The sequence below is a fragment of the Rhinopithecus bieti genome, unplaced genomic scaffold (genome assembly GCF_001698545.2).
Source record: "Rhinopithecus bieti isolate Rb0 unplaced genomic scaffold, ASM169854v2 scaffold_7509, whole genome shotgun sequence".
Taxonomy (NCBI): domain Eukaryota; kingdom Metazoa; phylum Chordata; class Mammalia; order Primates; family Cercopithecidae; genus Rhinopithecus; species Rhinopithecus bieti.
This window is the reverse complement of record NW_016805750.1, coordinates 2,637,745-2,657,488: the sequence shown is the minus strand read 5'-3', so window position 1 is coordinate 2,657,488 and position 19,744 is coordinate 2,637,745.

The window sequence follows — 19,744 nt, the reverse complement described above, 5'->3', positions numbered from 1 at the left end:
TAGCTGGGATTACAGGCATGTGCCACCACACCCGGCTAATTTTGTATTTTTAGTAGAGACAGGGTTTCTCCATGTTGGTCAGGCTGGTCTCTAACTCACGACCTCAGGTGATTCGCCCGCCTTGGCCTCCCAAAGTGCTAGGATTACAGGTGTGAGCCACCACTCCTAGTCCATCAAAGGTTTTAATCAAGGTTGTAATTGACGTTATTGATTGACAAGGTCGTGATCAATGACTCCAGCTGCATCATGAGAATGATGGTGTGAGACAGTAGACAGATTGACAGTCAGAGAGGGGCCCACAGGTCCTGAGGATGTCTATATAGAAGGTCAGTGGGCATAGAAAAGAAGGCATACATTTAAAGATATACCTGTAACCAACACTGAGCATCCAAAGAGATGTTTCACAGAGTAGCAGATTCTGCACATCTTCCATGGAGGCTGTGGGCAACTGTTCTGAGAGACCCAACTGCTCAAAGACTTTTACTGCAAAGGAGGGGATTATGAAACTGCCAGCCTGGAAGGACAGTTCAGGCTGAAAACACAGAAAAGTTCCAAAACAGCACAACAGGTTCATAAATGAACCCACACTTGGCCATTGGAAAGAAATTCTATCAGAGGCATAACCCAAAACCAGACATCAAGAAAGATAAGCAGTGTCACAGTCGGGCGCAATGGCTCACACCTGTAATCTCAGCACTTTGGTAGGTTGAGGCAGGCAGATCACCTGAGGTCACGAGTTTGAGACCAACCTAGCCAACATGGCAAAACGCTGTCTCTACTAAAAATACAAAAATTAGCCAGGTTTGTTGGTGCATGCCTGTAATCCCAGCTATTGGGGAGGCTGAGGCACGAGAATCACTTGAACCCTGGAGATGGAGGTTGCCGTGGTCGGAGATCATGCCATTGCACTCCAGCCTGGCAACAGAGTGAGACTCTGTCTCAAAAAAAAAAAGAAAAAAAAAAGAAGGACAAGTGGTGTCTCTATCATCACTTAGGGGCTGGATGCTAGATGGGTCAAGTGGGGGCCATCTAGAGCTCTCTGCTTCTTTTTGAGCCATAAGGAATGAAAGTGGTATGACCACAACAACTATAGTCTATCTGGGACACCATCATCTTCTGCCCTCCCTCCTGCAGTAAAGGACAGCAGTCAGACCTGAACCCTAAAAACACAAGCCACCTAAGCATGTTAAGGTTCGATGGAGTAGCTGTCTTCTTAGAGGAATTCCAGTCCCTCAAATGCAAGGATAAGTGGGTTCACCTCCCATCACACAGCTAAAAAGAAGACACCACCTTCACTGCACCAATGGCGGGGACTTGGCAATCACACCTCTCTTCAGCATCACAATTGGTTAATACCTGCGCCCAAAGAGGCGGATCAAAATGAAGCTATATTTCTCTGACAGAAGCTAACAAAATATGGAATGTTCTGGGGAGGGAGAAGGAAGAAAAACAACAGAATAAATTAAACTTGGAGTTTCAGTGTTGACCTTGAGTATTCCGTCTGTTTTCAGAACTTGAGGGTCAAGCAACGTCTGTTTCCAATTAATTTTATTCTTTATCATTTTCCTTAAAGAAACACGTGCCTTTAGAATCAAAGACTTCTCTGTATTATTAAAAAATGAATAACCAAGAAAAGTGCAACCATTGAAAATTTGCTTTTTTGCCACAGAAAAATGTGTAAATTGTTTCAAAGGGGTTTAGAGAGAACTGCAAAATTCTACCATGGCTTCATAGAATCGTTTTCTTTTCAGTAAATTTAAAAAGCTAGTAATTTTGGAAAGTCAATCATCAAATTGTGTTCAGCAAACTGGTGAAATCAGTAGTAGGTGAATATATGTCGTTGGACCTGAAAGCATTTTTTTAAACTTTTGAATCTTTCTTAGTGCCAACATTTTCAATTCAGGAGATTTCATACTAAGATCTGAGTTCCTGTTTTATTTTGAATGATATAGAGATCTGACAATATTTCACAAAATGTCTACACATACTGAGTGGCAGCTGCCCTTTAGGTAGACACAGTGAGTTCACCAGGATCTCTAGATCTTGGAGATAGTTGCCATTTAGCATTAAGTTTGCATGATGGTTCTCCTCAGATGAGAATTTTAAACAAAGTGATATTCAGGTTGCTATCAAAGTAGAAAAATAGGCTGAGTGTGGTGGGTCATGCCTGTCATCCCAGCACAGTAGGAGATGAAGGCAGATAGATCAGTCCTGGAGTTCCAGACAAACCTGAGCAACAGAACAAGACCCTATCTCTCTAATAAAATAATAATAATGTGAAAAATTAACCAGGCATGGCAGTGCATGCCTTTAGTCCCAACTGCTCAGGAGGCTGAAATGGGAGGATCCCTTGAACCCAAGAGTCTGAGGCTACAGTGAGGCATGATCATGCCACTGCACTCCAGCCTGCATGACAGAGTAAGACTGTCTCTTAACAAATAAATAAAATACATTTGTTTAAAAATAGGAAGGTAAAGTAGAAAAATAAAAGCTATGTCATGAAGCTTGAGGGGTTCAAAAGAGTTGGCATGTTATATTCCTGGCCAGCTTTGCACATTTCTGTTACTTGCCTGGCCTCTGTCAGCCTCCTGTTCATGGCACTTCCAAAACAACACAACACGCCCCAGGCCCTGCCCTTGGCAAGGCTCAGCATGGGCCTAGAGGGTGGCATGCTTGGAAGAATTGTCTTTTTATTCTAGAAATGCCTGGCTCATTTTTTCTTGGGTTCCCAGTGCCCAAAAGGTCATAATGTGAACAGATAGGGGTCTAAGATAACATGAAACCTCTCTCACGACATGTGCAGAGAAACACTGCATAGCATGCAACTATCCAAAAATATTGACAATGCAAAGCTGTGATTGGAAAAAAGGAATCTTCATGGGTCAGAAGTGAAGAGGAAACTAAACGTAAGAGTAGTAAGTGAGGTGCTGATGTCAGGGCTGCCTTCAGAGTGTGGGGCAGGAACTGGGGAGGGTGTTTTCTATATTCATCTCTTAGGGCTGCTGTAGCAAAGTACCACGTGCCAGGGGGCTTAAAACAACAGAAATGTATCACCTCACAGGTCCAGAAGACAGGAGGTGGGAAACAGGGAGTCCGCTGGACCGGGTTCCCTCTGAAGGTGCAAGGAAAGAACCGTGCCTCAGCTCTCTCCTTGCTTCTGCTAGACTCGGTGTTCTTGGGCTTGTAAACACATCACTCCATCCTCGGTCTTCACATGACACTCTCCCTGTGTGTTTTCAAGTTCTCCTCCCTCTGTGCATGTCTGTCTCTGTGTCCATACTTTTTTCTTTCTATAAGGACATCAGTCATATTGGATTAAGGCCCACCCTAGTGATCTTATTTCAACTTGATTTCCTTTGTCAAGACCCTGTTTCCATATAAGGTCACATTTTGATCTTATGTTGTTGAGGTACTGGGGTTAGGAATGAAACATATTTAATTTTAAGGGGACATAATTCAACCCATAATAGTATCCCTTGGGGCAATCCCCAGGGCTGGAGTGTTAAAGGCTATGCAGAGACTGAAGATGAGGCCTTAGGCTGGTATGGAGAGGAGCTGGACCATAATCCCTACGAGAAGATGGGATCCTTATAAAGCTATACTCTCCATTAAAAGGAAGGCTCTGAAACAAAACAAAACAAAACAAAACTATGGACCATCATGGAGAAAGGAGACAGGAGACTCACTGGTTTGGGTCTAAATGCTTGCTTGAGAATTCAAAACCCTAGCCTAAAACTGTTTGGAGTTTACATTTTCAATCTCTGGAGGATCCAGAAAACTCTAAGCCCTCCAAAATTAACATAAGATTTGCCTTGAGCTAGTGATGGCCCTGGACAATGGAAGAAGCCAAGGACATAAAACCTCTGTGAGAATGACTTCATAACACGGGCCACCTGGGCTTCTCATGAGAAAAAAGAAAAACACACTGATAATGACAAGGAACTCTCAATGAAAAATTACCAAGCAGACCAGAAAGCACAGATTAGAAAGGAGTGTCCTCGGAAACACTGAACAGGTGGATTAGTGCCTCAAAGTTGAGATAATGGAATGTCAATTTAAAGAGTATTAGATAAAGTAGATTTGTTTAAAGTGATCTTAAACACTTAAGACATTCTTTAAAAAGAATTAAACTCCTGGGGTGGAGGCAGGGCAAGACACTTTGAAAACAGAACATAAAGATGTTTTAAAAATAATCAAATTGACGGCCAGGTGTGGTAGCTCACACCTGTAATCCCAGCACTTTGGGAGGCCGAGGCGGGCAGATCATGAGGTCAGGAGATCGAGACCAGCCTGGCTAACACACAGTGAAACTCCGTCTCTACTAAAAATGCAAAAAATTAGCCGGACCTGGTGGTGGGCACCTGTAGTCCCAGCTACTCAGGAGGCTGAGGCAGGAGAAGGCATGAACCCAGAAGGTGGAGCTTGCTGTGAGCCGAGATCACGCGGCTGCACTCCAGCCTGGGTGACACAGTGAGATGCTATCTCAAAAATTAAAAAAAAAAAAAAATCAAATTGATAAAGCTCTAGAAATAAAATGTAGTCAATAAAATTAGTGGATGGGTTAAGAAGTAGATTAAACATACTTTAAGATAAAACATCAAAAGTTTGTACCTATGAACTATCAATAAACTTGAAATTATGTATTTTTTTAAATTTCTCATGAGTTGTGTCTTTAAAAGGAAGATAAGGAAAACAATAAGCATTACTGATGACTCAGAAGTGTCCACCAAATGCAGCCCTGATCCATAAATGCAACTTATAGCACAGTCCCATTAGCACACCCAAGACATGTAGTGTCAATACAGTAATATTATATAATATACAATCCATAATTATGTTTACCTGTTTGTCCTCTGGGGAATTTTTGTCCCCATGATCCGACCAAGGATTTGTCATTGCAATTGGTCACCATGTCTCTTTTGTCTCCTGTAACTTATACCATTTCCCCTACCTTTTTTCTTCTTCTTACATCCCTAATATTGATTCTGTTGAAGAATCCAAGCCAGTTGTCCCCTGAAACATTATCAAATCTAGACTTTTTTGATATTTACTCATGGATGGAGTTACATTCAACATATCGGTAAGACAACTACAAAGACCACAAGGCAAAGCTGTCTTCAACTTTAGTTTGCAAGATTGTGTTCATTGTGGCATCAATGATGAGTAAATCTGAAATTATTGTATGTGTACTGTAGCACAGAGCCAATAAGTAAATATACTAGTGTTATTGGAAACCAGAACTTTCCTTAAGAGAGAAAGGAGATACAAATATAGACTAGAGGAAGTGTGGAAAACTCCTATGTTATTAGAAGTAATCTGGAGGGCTTATTATGAATTTATGATTTTGCTAAAGAAAGAAATGAAATGGGGCCAGCCCCAGTAGCTGGCGCCTATAATCCTAGCACTTCAGGAGGCTGAGGCACGCGGATCACTTGAGGTCAGGAGTTTGACACTAGCCTGGCCAACATGGTGAAACCCCATCTCTACTAAAAATACAAAAATGAGCCTGGTGTGGTGGCATGAACCTGTAATGCTGGCTACTCAGGAGGCTGAGGCAGGAGAATCACTTGATCCCAGGAGGCAGAGGTTGCAGTGAGCCAAGATAGCACCACTGCACTCCAGCCTGGGTGACAGAGCAAGATTTCATCTCAAAAAATTAATTAATTAATTAATTTAAAAAAGGAAACATTACATTTTCTAGTTCTTTTGACTAACATGGCCTAGGAACAATGACCCTCCAGTAGCAATGAGCCCTACCAGTACCCAGATCGTGGTTTCTAAATGCCACTCCACACTGGAAGGAAACAGAGATTCTTGGAGCAATGGCTCATTTCCAGTCCGAGGCAGGAATAGACAAGCTGATCTTAGAACAGAAGATAAGGAGGTGCTCAAAGCTGAATGGGATCTCCCTGGTCAAACTGAAGGCAATCTGAATGTTAGAGAGAATTATGATGCTAATGGATTATAGTGTACTGACAGAAAAAGAATCCACAAATTTATGGAGATAGATTCTTAGTTCCTTATCAACATAAGCTAATAACTGTAGAAGTAATGACTGGTTTAGAAAAATCACCATATTGCAACCACAAATGTAATAATTGACTCAGTTACGGAGAGTCTGAAAACCATTAGCCAAAAGATCTTTGGGGAACAGGACATTTACATGATGTCCAAGTATCAACCCGCAGACTATTCACTGATCACAAAAAGCAGAAGGAACCTCCACAAGGGAGAGACTTGGCAGGCTCCACTTTCACCAGGTGAACAACCTTAGCGTCATCACTTAATGGGCCCAACTGCAGTCACGTTCCTCCTGACTCCATAGGAAATGTACATCTTTAACTAAGTTATTACTCCTAGGGAGATTCAAATTACACCCCAAAGCTCACGAATCCTGACAAAATGCAGAAGGGAAGGGGCATAGTATATCCACAAAGTAAAGATAGGAGAAGGTCCCCCCACTTCGAAGGGCTCACATTCAGCACTAGACACTCTGCTTCTGCCTCAAGTTTCTCTCCTCCTGAATGGACTAATTATTGAGCTAATGCCATTTCCTAGGTATGTTCCAGTGTAAGGCGCTAGGGGTCCTGGCTATAGCTATTATTTAAAGCAGTGATAATAGACAGTAGTCTGGCATAAGGACACCTCATTCAGTCCCAAAACGTAGATCCTGAGCTACTTTGAATTTGATGGAGGCAACTGGAACCAACTCCAGATGAGTTGAGGTGCTTTACACCTCTTCATGCCCCCACAGCCAAACAAAAAAACAAACCCAGCCCAGCTTTACCTGAGATATTAGCCCCCTCCTGGGGCTCAAGAACATTGCCTGGAGCTGCTTTCACTTGAATACTCGCTCCATCATCTTTCCTGGAATCCCACATTTAGGCTGAATGGTTCTCAGGCATCAAGGAGACAAGTGGCTCTTAGATCTGCCTCTGGGGTCCGGGCATCGGAATGTCAGGCTAACCATAACAGCACTGTGGAGGGACGGGGCTTCCATCAGCCTTCTGGGGGCAGAGGGGTTCTCCACCTTTCCGTTGGTCCTTATTTTACTTTTCACAGGATCTTTTTTGGCAGGTTGTAAAATACATCTTCTCTCCCCGGGAGATTCTCTGTTGTGCTGCAGTCCATCTGAACAAATATGTATTTACAACTGGTTCTTTTTTAAAACATGCATTATGTGCCTAATAGACCGAAATGACTCTTTGGGGGAAGTGCGGCATAGATCCCAGCAGTTTTTTGTTGTCTATAACATTCACCTCTTTTATATGGCTATTTATTTTTCTGCTGGTTTGGATGGTGAGAAGGACTAGGAGGAGGAAAACCCATATACCCATATATGAACTGCAATATATAAAACCAAGAGATTGGGCATAGAGCACTAATGATCTTGGAGGCTGATATGAATTTGAGCTCTGTACTGAAAAAAGTCAAAAGGAAAAAAAAAAGACTCTTTATTCTGGTTTTGAGTTACTTTATAAGTTTAAAGTTTAGGAACAAATTCCTATATCAGAATGCTCTTGGCTATTAAGGGAAACTGTACCCAAACAGCTTAAGCAATAGGGGACCCCTGATATCACAAGTAACAAAACTTCTAGGGACCGGATAGCTCCAGGGATGGTTAATCCTGCAGTGCAGCAATGTTGACCAAGTCCCACGTGACTTTCACTCTTTCACTTCACAACCTTCCTTGTGTCAGCTTGTGGTCATACAAGAAGACTGCCACAATTCTAGCTGTCACATGCCAACCCAACGATGGCCAGTGGACGAGAAGAGACCATCTCTTTCTCGTGTGTCACTATAAAAGTAATCTTTCTGCCTAGCAAAACTCCTTCCTACATCTCATTTCAGGCCTATGCCTAAGGCAATCACCGTTAATATTTTTATTTTTTATTTTTTATTTATTTATTTTTTTTTGAGACGGAGTCTCACTCTGTCGCCCAGGCTGGAGTGCAGTGGCCAGATCTCAGCTCACTGCAAGCTCCGCCTCCCGGGTTTACGCCATTCTCCTGCCTCAGCCTCCCGAGTAGCTGGGACTACAGGCGCCCGCCACCTCGCCCGGCTAGTTTTTGTATTTTTTAGTAGAGACAGGGTTTCACCCTGTTAACCAGGATGGTCTCGATCTTCTGACCTCGTGATCCGCCCGTCTCGGCCTCCCAAAGTGCTGGGATTACAGGCTTGAGCCACCGCGCCCGGCCAATCACCGTTAATAAATAGAACCACGATGACTGGCCCTGAGCAGAGATTATCAAGCTTTTGTTTATATAAATTATATCTATCAGCATTTACTCCATTAAATGGTAGACACTGGAGACTCAGAAGGTAGGAGGGTGGAAAAGGGGTGGCGAATGAGAAATTACTTAATGGGTACAATGTATCCTATTTGGGTAATGGCTACACTAGTGATGGCTACACTGAAAGCCCAGACTTTGCCACTACGCAATATATGCATGTAACAAAACTGCACTTGTACTCCCTAAATCTATAATAAGCCTATAATACATGTACATATATTTATTATATATTTATAAATTATATAACATATGTTTGTGTTATATATTATTTATACATATGTTTACCCCATTATAATTTTTTTTTTTTTTTTTTTTGAGGTGGAGTCTTACTCTGTCACCCAGGCTAGAGTGCAGTGGCGTGATCTCAGCTCACTGCAACCTCCACCTCCCGGGGTTAAAGTGATTCTCCTGCTTCAGCCTCCCTAGTAGCTGGGATTACAGGCACACGCCACCTTGCCCAGGTAATTTTTGTATTTTTAGTACAGATGGGGTTTCACCATGTTGGCCACGCTGGTCACAAACTCCTGACCTCAGGTGATCTGCTGGCCTTTGCCTCCCAAATTGCTGGGATTACAGGTATGAACCACCACACCCAGTCAATTTACCCCATTAGAAATTAAAACCAAAAATATTAAAAATATTAATTCATTTATAAAAAGTGAACTTATCATATATTAATANAAATTAGTTTTTTTTTTTTTTTGAGGTGGAGTCTTACTCTGTCACCCAGGCTAGAGTGCAGTGGCGTGATCTCAGCTCACTGCAACCTCCACCTCCCGGGGTTAAAGTGATTCTCCTGCTTCAGCCTCCCTAGTAGCTGGGATTACAGGCACACGCCACCTTGCCCAGGTAATTTTGTATTTTAGTACAGATGGGGTTTCACCATGTTGGCCACGCTGGTCACAAACTCCTGACCTCAGGTGATCTGCTGGCCTTTGCCTCCCAAATTGCTGGGATTACAGGTATGAACCACCACACCCAGTCAATTTACCCCATTAGAAATTAAAACCAAAATATTAAAATATTAATTCATTTATAAAAGTGAACTTATCATATATTAATACAAAGGGCATACAGTTATGAAAATAACTATATGTTCCAACATGAAAAAAATGATGAGATGACTAGTATTCTTTTTATTTGTGTAACTCTCTTTAATGTCTGGTTGAATAGAGACAGCTGATTTCTCATAACTTCTTTTGCATCCAATATGCTATAATACGCTGTATGGTTAAAGTACATGAAAAAATATGGCCTCACACAGCTATGTAGTTGCAAAAGGAGGAATATTTTAATAATACTTTTGGATAATTGTGAACTTTCTTCTTTGATACTACACTAAAACTTTACAAGGGGTAGCTTTTCAAAGATTAGATACAGTGTAGAATATGAGGCCATATCAAAGAACTTTTATATTCTGTTACATTGAAATCTATTGATCGACTTTGCTCTTTCAAATAAACTTTTACCCAGGTATGTTTGGTAACACTGTGCATTGATTGTTTGGCAATACAGTGGTTCAATGAATTATGCAGATATTTCATTATTGATACTTCTTGTTACACAATATTGAAAAATCACATTTGTTAATATATTCACCCATCTCATCAGAAAATTCTTAAGATGTTGGAGAGCTATGGAGCTCAGAGTGGCAAATACAACTTTTTCTAAAAATTATAATTCTGCTTTAAAACTTAAATTCTGTCATTGGCAAGAAATACTACTAACTGTTTTCCTTTCTTAATTTTTGAAAAAAAAAAAAATGCCAAATACCATAATCTGAATAGCCATAACTGGTCAGATATTCTATAAAGTAGAATAGTGTTCCATGATAAAAGCCAGCTAGTTCAGCTCACAACATAAACCATTGTCCAAGGGCTTTTCCTTGAGATGTCCATGTCCATTGTACTTTGGTATGCAGCAGAAATGAATTTTTTTGTACTTCTCATTCTCCACTCAGAATAATTAAATGATGTGTACTCAAGAGGCAAGATTTGATAATAATTAAAATTTTTGCTGTTTCATCAAAGATATTCTCAAGTAAAACTGAAACTTTTTAACTGTGAGTATGGCAGTGAAGAATGAAGTGTTTATTAGTATAGGTTGGTGCCACTGCCTTGATTGGTGCCAAGGCACCAGATATTTTACTCATTGTTGCTTTTTTACCTTCAGAGCAAATGTCAACATGAAAAAAAAGCAAACCATGTCTTAGTATTATCAGGAAAATAGTTTTGACATCAAGGGCTCCTTGAAAGGGCCCTGAGACCCCTGACATCTACAGATTATACTTTGAGAACTATTTGTTCATATCACCTGGGATTTTCCTTGGCAGCTGGGATAATTTCCCCCAATTAAAAATCATGCTGGAGACCTGGGTACCCAAATAAGCATAGTCCCTGCCAACAGGAAAGAAGTGGGGAATGACTGTTGGTTAGGCAACCAAAAGGGTTTGCCACTGTCCCAGTGGGTAGAGCTAGCTCTATATAGCAAATATACAGTGAGGAAAGTATTACCCTCCTAAGACTTCTTCAAGAAATCTTGGAATTGGCGCTGGTTGTGCCTCCACCTCTAAGCACTTCTAGGAGGACTGGGAGCTGGCAGGAGGACAGTGCTAATGAGATCAAAGTCCTGGATTTGACCAGTGGTCAGCCAACAGCTCTGGGCAAAATGCCAGGCACAGAGATGAGAAGATTAATACACAATCCCAGCACAAATGGATATTAGAGCTTATGGAGAAGGACAAAGAAAAACACATTTATTCATTCATTCACTCAAAAAATGCTTGTTGAACACCACTGAACCCAGCACTGGAGATGCTGTTAGGAACGAGACATAGTCTGGCATCATGGAATTCACATTTATGTTAAGAAAACACATTTTTATTAGTATTTATTTAATATCTCACTAGACTTTTGACAAGGACTTTGAAGAAAAAGCAGAGTTTTATTATCAATGTGTTACTGTGGCACCCACTGTGGGAGGCCAGGGAAAATTTTCCTGAGGCAGTGACAGTTACCTGAGACCTGGACAATGAGCCAAGTGAGGAGTTAGAGGACAGAGTGCTATCAGAAGAGACAACGGCAGCAGCCAAGACTCAGAGATGGAAGGGAGCTTCCTCCCTTTGGAGAAGAAGGAAGCCAGCATTCCTAGACAATGGAGAGTGATGACTTGAGATGGAGCTGGAGAGCTAGCCTAGGCCAGGATCATGAAGAACCTGATTGTCCAGGCTAAGGATTTTTAGCTTTGTCCTAAAGGAAATGAAAAGCCATTAATGAATTAAATCAGGAGAATGACATGGTAAAATTTTCATGTTTAAAACATTCGCTGGCCTTAGGGTAGCAAATTGCAGGGAAAGAAGAATATTAACTAAGGGGAAGTTGTTAGAGGGTTGCTGGCCTGAGCTACCTCATGAGAAAACAGATGCAAATAGCTCCTTGTTCTGCTTGCCTTACTACCCTGGTGCAGTCATAGGTAGAGCCAGCCATAGCCTTCTCTGCAAAGTCCAAAAGACAAGGGGATATTATAGAGCCATGAGCACCAACCAATGATAGACAGGGCTCAGGAAAGCAACACCATTGTGAGATGCTCAGGAAGAAACTAATCCCATCAAGTGCTCTTCTTACAAAAGCTAAATGCAAGTTAAACAAAGAAATGAAGTAATCAGAGGCTATTCCAAAAGGTGGAGATGGTCCTGGAGTCAGTGTATATAGATAGCATGAGAGATAAGCCTTTAAATTGGGCCAGTGGAATGATGAATCTTGACCAGTCATTTGACACAAGTCTTTTTTGTCCTCAAGGAATAGGTGATTCAATGACAAACCAAGATCAGAAAACCAACTGCCAACCTTGCCTCCCAAAAGCAGTGTCTCTTCCTGCAGAGTTGACTTCCCCTAGGAATGAGAAGAATACAGTTATCTCATTTTTGAATCACCACATAAAGTCACTTCTACTGCAATTTTGTCCCATGACCAGCAAATTTTTCTTCAATGATTGAAACAGTCATAGCTATGCTGGGATTTTGGTCACTTGTCTACTCAACAGAGATGAAAAGGAGGTGAATCTTCTAGTGATGTAATACTGAATGTAAGCAAAAGTTTAGTGACACTAGAGAAAATTTTTTTATGGTGACTCAGGATTGGATGATAATCATGGCAAATGCTGCAAATAAATCATAATGGACACCTGGGCAGGTCAGCACTGCAGAATTGTAAGGCTTCTGGAAATCAAGTACAAGGACTAAAACCCTATTAACTTACCTGCCATTAACCCTAAGTAGGTGGAATCTCTCCTTTACAAAAGGTCTCTTGGTCCAGGTAAAGGTCTCACCTGAATGCCAGTTCTCTATCAGGGATGATCACCAAGACAATTTATTGATGCTGACCTCAGAAAACAGTAGTCATGATGTTCTCTGCTTTAAGAAATGGTGACTTAAAACAGTCACAGAGCACAGTGATTGGAACAGCCAACCTAATACTGTGGTCCCACCAGTGGGTGAAGTGAGCCCTATTACACTGTGGGTAAAAAGCACCACAGACATTTTAAGCCAAGTTTTAGATCTACTGATGACCAGACTAATGGAAACCAGTAAAGTATCTCAGACCGCAGTAAGATGAATAAAATCCACTACTTGTAGCAGGGGATCCCACAGAGACCATGCCTGTTCATTACAAATAATCCATGCAATTGCTTGCATTATACCTCCAGTGGATGATCTTAGCTCAAAAATAAAACTCCTAATAGAAAAAATGCACTGTCAATAAATCTCAACACATCCTACATTATTAGTAAAACTTTTTAAAATTCATAACTTATTAAGTCATAAACTCTTTTGATGTATAAGACCCCACACACCAAATGGTGAAATACTATGAGACCTGGTAAAAGAATAAACCTGTTGAATAAATCTGCTATGCAAAAATTTATCTCAATGTTATATATAATGAAACCCTTCTTAAACAAAAACCTGATAAAACAATAAACCTGTTCAAAGGCTAAATTTGCTGCACTCCAGGGCCGTATTTCTCACCTGTTTTTGGCACTGCCAGACAACTCAACCTGTTTAACCTCTGTAGTCCCTTTGTACACCAATTTTTGCTGCTCTATTGCAATCATTTCTATACCTGAAAAAATGTCAGGAATTTCCTACAGACATAGCACAGAATGCTATTAAATTACTGCCACTGACAATGTTAATAGGGACAAAGATTATCTTCTCCCTAATGTAGACCCCTCTTTCTCAGCCACCCATCCAGATACTGGCTTTTATTTAAAAAATATTCTCTATGTGTGTGGGTAAGCCTTGTTTTCTGAGCTTGAAAAGGCGGCTGGCTCCATGACCCCTCTACCCTTCTGACTTACAGAAAAAGACAACGGGGGAAGAGAAAGCAGGTGGAGAGAGAAAATGAGGAGAAGTTTTGAGGTGAGCCATTTGGGAACAAGCAGACTCAATGACTTTCCCTTCACTCTACCCAAAATATTAGAGGACAGGACAAAAGAGTATGGTACATCAGAAATCTAACCAATAGCAGGGGGCCTTGCTGGTAGCCAAGGACAGACATAACCCAGTGACACAGGAGGACCAGCTATGGTCCTCACCTGAGCTCTTTCCTCCAAAATATAAAAACTAATGTTAAGGGAAGAAAGGACACAAATAAATGTCAAAGAGTAGTAAAATTTGAAAACTGGTTTTAGAATTGCTTTTTCATGTTCACTTTCTTTGCTAACTCTTTTTTTTTTTATTTTATTTATTTATTTATTTATTTATTTATTGAGACGAAGTTTCACTCTTGTTGACCACGCTGGAGTGCAATGGCATGATCTCGGCTCACTGCAACCTCCGCCACCCAGGTTTAAGAAATTCTCCTGCCTCTGCCTCCCGAGTAGCTGGGATTACAGGTACCCAACATCACGCCCGGCTAATTTTTGTATATTTAGTAGATATGGGGTTTCATCATTTTGACTAGGCTGGTCTTGAACTTTTGACCTCAAGTGATCCACTCTCCTCGGCCTCCCAAACTGCTGGGATTACAGGCGTGAGCCACCACGCCCACCCTCTTTGCTGACTCTTACATATCAGCTGGAAAAGTATTACTAAGCATTTTTAAAAGCCATAGACATTTGTACAAGACCTGAGCTTTACAGTAGAACCCTTTGGAAGGTTAACACTGATTTTGGCAATGTATCCATTGCATAAATGGTTTTCAGAATTTATCTCTGAAGAGTTCTTTCAAAGCTAATCTTGATAGCCTCTCCAGAAATAATACTACTACTTATCACTGTCATCATCATCATCAATATCGTCATGATCATCACCACTATCATCATCTTCACCGTCACCACCATCATTACCATCATCACCATCACCAGCATCACGATCACCACCATCATCACCACCATCATCATCACCATCATTATCATCACCACCACTTGTTAATAGGGACAAAGATGGTGATCATCACCATCACCATCATCATAACCATCATCATCATCATCTTACCATCACCTTCATCAGCATCATCACCATCATTATTATTATCGTCATCGCCATCATTATCATTATATCATCATCATCACCATCAACACCACTACTTCACATTCCTCTTTAATGATTTGCATTCATTCACTGGTTAGCCAATTTACTCACCTATTACTTATTGAGGTACTTATATTTTCAAGGCTTTATGGCAGGTGCATGGAGTAGGGTGTCATGGGAGAAAGAAGAGCAAGGGAGCCCTGGCTTTAGTGAGCTGCCCCTCTCACTGTGAAAGTGAACTATGCCCCATGCCATAACAAGCACAGTGATAACAGCATAAAATGTTGGGTTTCTTGACCCTCATGGATACACTAAACATATCCTTTCTAGGTGTTTTACTCTGTCAGAGGTTGATAATTACACAAAAAACAAATCAGTTGGGAAATTGTCTTTTCTCCTTTATCATCATAGTTATTTAATAGCAGCTTTATTGTACAGATATAGTTTGCATATCATAAAATTCAGTTTTTTAAAGTGTACAATTAAGTGGATTTTAGTATACTCACAGTCATGTAACCACCACTACTATTTCATTTTAGAACATTTTCATCATCCCTAAAAGAAGTTCTGTAGCCATTAGCAGTCACTCCCTACTCCCCTACCTCAAACTCTAGCAAATACTAATCTTTCTCTGTGGATTTTCCTATTCTGTACATTGTATATAAATAAAATTATACTATAACTGATCTTTTGTTACTGGCTTCTTTGATTTAGCAAAATATTTTCGCCGAATTGTAGTATATATCAGTATTTCATTCCTTTTTCTTGTCATTCTATTATGTAGATATATTTTATTTATCCATTAATTAATTAATGAATATTTTGGTTGCTTTCACATTTTGGCTACTATGAAAAATGCCAGTATGAGTATTTGTATATAAGTTTTTCTGTGGAAATCTGTTTTCATTTCTCTTTGATAAATACCAAGGAGTAGAAATGTTGAGTCATATGGTAACTTCCATTTACATTTTTGAAGAACTGTTAAATGATTTATAATACCATCAACAATGTATAATGATTTTAATTTCTCTGCAGCTTTGCAAGTACTTGTTATTGTCTGTCTCTAAATGTAGCCATCCTAGTGAGCATGAAGTGGTACCTTGCTGTGGTTTTGACTTACATTTTCCTAATGACTAATGATATTGAGTAGCTTCTCATATGCTTATTAGTCATTTGTACATCTTTTTTGGAGAAATGTCTGTTTAAATACTTTGCTCATTTTTAATTGAGTTAATCTTTTAAATATTTTTATTATACTTTAAGTTCTGAGTATATACCCAAAGGATTATAAATCAATAATAGGCTGGATATCTTTTTATCATTAAGTTTAAGGGTACTTACCTAGTCGGGATACAAGATCTTTACAAGGTACATGATTTGCAAATGCTTTTTTTCCCATTCTGTGGGCTGTATTTTCAGTTTCTTGAGAGTGCTGTTTAAAATGTTTAAGTAAGATGAAGTTCAATTTATCTATTTTTTCCTCTGCTGCTTGTGCTTTTGGTATCATAATCAAGAAATCATTGCCTAATCTAAAGTCATGATGATTTACTGCTATATTTTCTTCTAACAGTTTTATAATTTTAACTCTTACATTTCTGACTATGTGTTGTATATGGTGTGAGGTAGGAGTCCAACTTCGTTTTTCTGCATGTGGTTCCTCATTGCCCCTTGAGTGGCTGTGACACTGTTGGTTTTCACATCTATTATGGTTAGGAGGCTGATGTTTTCCTAGACTACCACAGAACTGGGGCAGGGGGACAGAAATGGGACAAGTTTAAATGCCTCAAATGGTATAGTTACCCCAGTGCCTTTCTTGAAAAGACTACTCTTTCTTCCTTGAATTGTTTTGGGATCTTTGCCAAAAATGTATTGACTATGAATAGTAAATATAAAGATTTATATCTTGACATTCAGTTCTATTACACTTACCTATGTGTCTGTCCTTATGTCACCACCACACTGCATTGATTAATGTAGCTTTGTATCATGTTGTGAAACTGGGAAATATGAAACCTTCAACTGGGTTCTTCTTTTTCAAGAATGTTTTGGCTACTCTAGGTCTCTGGCATTTTCATGTAGGTCTCAAGATCAGCTTGTCAGTTTTCTGCAAAAAGGCAGCTGGGGTTTTGGCAGATGTTGCATTAAATCTGTAGATCAATTTGAGAACCATTGCCTAATTCAATGCATTCCTATCCATAACTGTTGGATGTCTTTCCATTTATTTAGCTCTTCTTTAATTTCTTTCAGTAAGGTTTTATAGTTTGCAGTATACAAGTGTCTCAATTATTTGTTACATTTTATTCCTAAGTATGTTTTAAATCTTTTTGTTTCTATTGTAAATATAATTTATTTATTTTATTTGTTGATTGTTCAATAATGATGCATAAAAATACAATGGATTTTGTATATTGACCTTAAATTCTACAGCCTCGCTGAACTTATTAATCAGTTCTAACAATTTTTTAGTAGAATAAAAATTAAGGATTTTCTATATACAAGATCTTATCATCTGTAAATAGAAACAGCTTTACTGCTTTCCAATCTGGATGTCTTTTCTGTATTTTTTTCTTACCTAATTTCCCTGGTAAGAATCCTCAGTACAATGGTGAATAGAAGAAAAAGCTCCTACAGGTCTTCTAGATCCCCAGGAAGGTGCTGGATCTTTTCAAAGCCTTTTCTAGTCATCTCATTTCTAGATTTTTCTTTGCAGTTTTTTGGACAGTTTCTTGTTTGCTCCAACTGGTATTTCTGTGTCAGACCACTAATTGTCTTCAACAAATGCCCTGGAGATAGGGTTTTTCCCATTGTGGGAGCTTTGAGTCAAAGACCATCCCAATGAATGGGACTTTATGGATTTCCCCAACAGGTAAAATACTGAGGACTCTTAGGAATGGGAGCTTTTAGGGGAGCTACAAATACTCCCTGCCCCTTGAGTGGCTATGACACTGCTGGTTTTCACGCCTATTATTGATGTAAGGCTGATGCTTTCCTAGTCCACCTCAGAACCGGGCAGAGGGTAATGGAAATGGCAAATTCAAATGTCTTCATGCTCATTATTCCTCACCAAGACTTAGCTATTTATCTTGAATAAATGCTGTTCAGATGGTTGGAGGCCACTGATTAATTTCCAGAGTTCTGAAAAAGTTGATTTTGACAATTTCTTTTCGCCATTTTTCTCACTGCTTCTATGAAGGGACAGCTTTGCAGTTATCCTGGCTTCACCATTCTAAAAGCACTTTTCATCACAATATTCTCCTTTTTTCTCTTCTTCCTTGTGCCTTCCCCAAACCAGTTGCCAATTGGAGCCACATGCATTTTAATCCTATTTCCTTTGAGAACCAAATGATCTACTAAACGCAAGTAAGAAGATCCCTTAACAACCTCTAAGCTGAGGGTCACTTGAAATCTGTCTGGAGCAGCTTAAAGTGAGATCAAGTCACAATCTTTGACTTAAAAATAAAATGAGAGCAATCAAATCAGGCTAACTGACATTTGACTAAAAATATGGCTTGGATGAAATTACATAGATGAAGAAAACGTTTTTCTTAAGGACATGGCACAATGCTATCAATGATGTGATATCTAATAGGCATGTTGATCTCTGACACTGAGAAAGTTGTTAATAAAAAATAAATACTAAAATGTAATGTTAAAATTATCAAGAGCAATTAACCGTAGTTGTATCTGTAACTCTCCAATGCAATTATGAACTGGTCAGACCCAAAGAGCAGCAGACAGGCCTGCTCCCCGCACCCTTTTCTTCCCTGCTTTCATTCTCAGCCCCTCCGAGGCCTGGCTCTGCCACTTCTCTTACATTTGTTCTTCTTTTCTTCCCAAACAGTAACTGGCCTCAGCTTAGATGCCGTGATCTGGCATCTCACAGCCATTTTTCTGAACATAAGCAGCCTGCATTTAAAACTCTCCAGCTCATCTGTCTTCATTTGAAGACTGGGTTAAAAAATAAAATTAATGATTGCTATCAGGGGGAAGACGAGCAGCATCTTTGGTGAAAAGTAGATCTGCCACGTTCGGCCAAGGCTGACATCTTTCACAGGCTGGAAATGGCTGGATAGACTTGTAAACATTATTAAAAATAATAACTTAATGTTTCCTTCCTGTGACTCGCTAGCATTAGCAAGGTAGCTCCAATTAGTATTTCCTCTGAGTGAGGGAGGCCTTTTACTTCGTTTCATTTAAAAGGGGATTTGTTTTCTAATTTCTACGTCTGCTGTTGTCAATAATAGAACAGAGCCGAATGACGACTGCCTTCCCCCATCACTTACATTTTGCAAAGCCACGGCAAAGGAATATGCATCTTTGATTTTATTTGTTTTAGCTGTGCTTGTTCAGTGAGAGAGAAGACACATTTACATCCCTCTGATCTGGATGGTGTTACATGGAGTTTTAAAACACAAGTAAATCACATCAAGAGACTAAATCATTTTGCAGGATTTTGAGAGTGAAGGCAAATAATGCAATGATAAATTAACAAGAATGGCTTGGAATAGGATCCTTCCCCTTGGAAAACTCAGCCTCAAGTCCCTGAAGAAGGAAAGAAGAGAGAGAGGGATGGAGAGAGGGAAAGAGGAAGGGAGGAGACAAGCAGTCCCCACCACTGCCCAGGTGTCTTTGCGTTGTTGCCTCTGCTGGTTGGATCTTCCTTCCATTCTGGTGAATATCTCTTTAATAGACTCATCCTGCTTTATTAAAGTCAAAATATGTTTTAAATGCTAAGTGAGACACACATTATCGCAAATTCAAAGCTGCAAAATGTGTTTGGCAGCCTCAAGGTAATAATTTTTTCCAATTTCAACATAAAGTTGGTGAATATTTCAATTGATTATGTTGGGCGATCCAGTAGTCATTTAATCATATTAACATATCTTGCATATTCAAAATCATCTCACTTGCTTGCTTA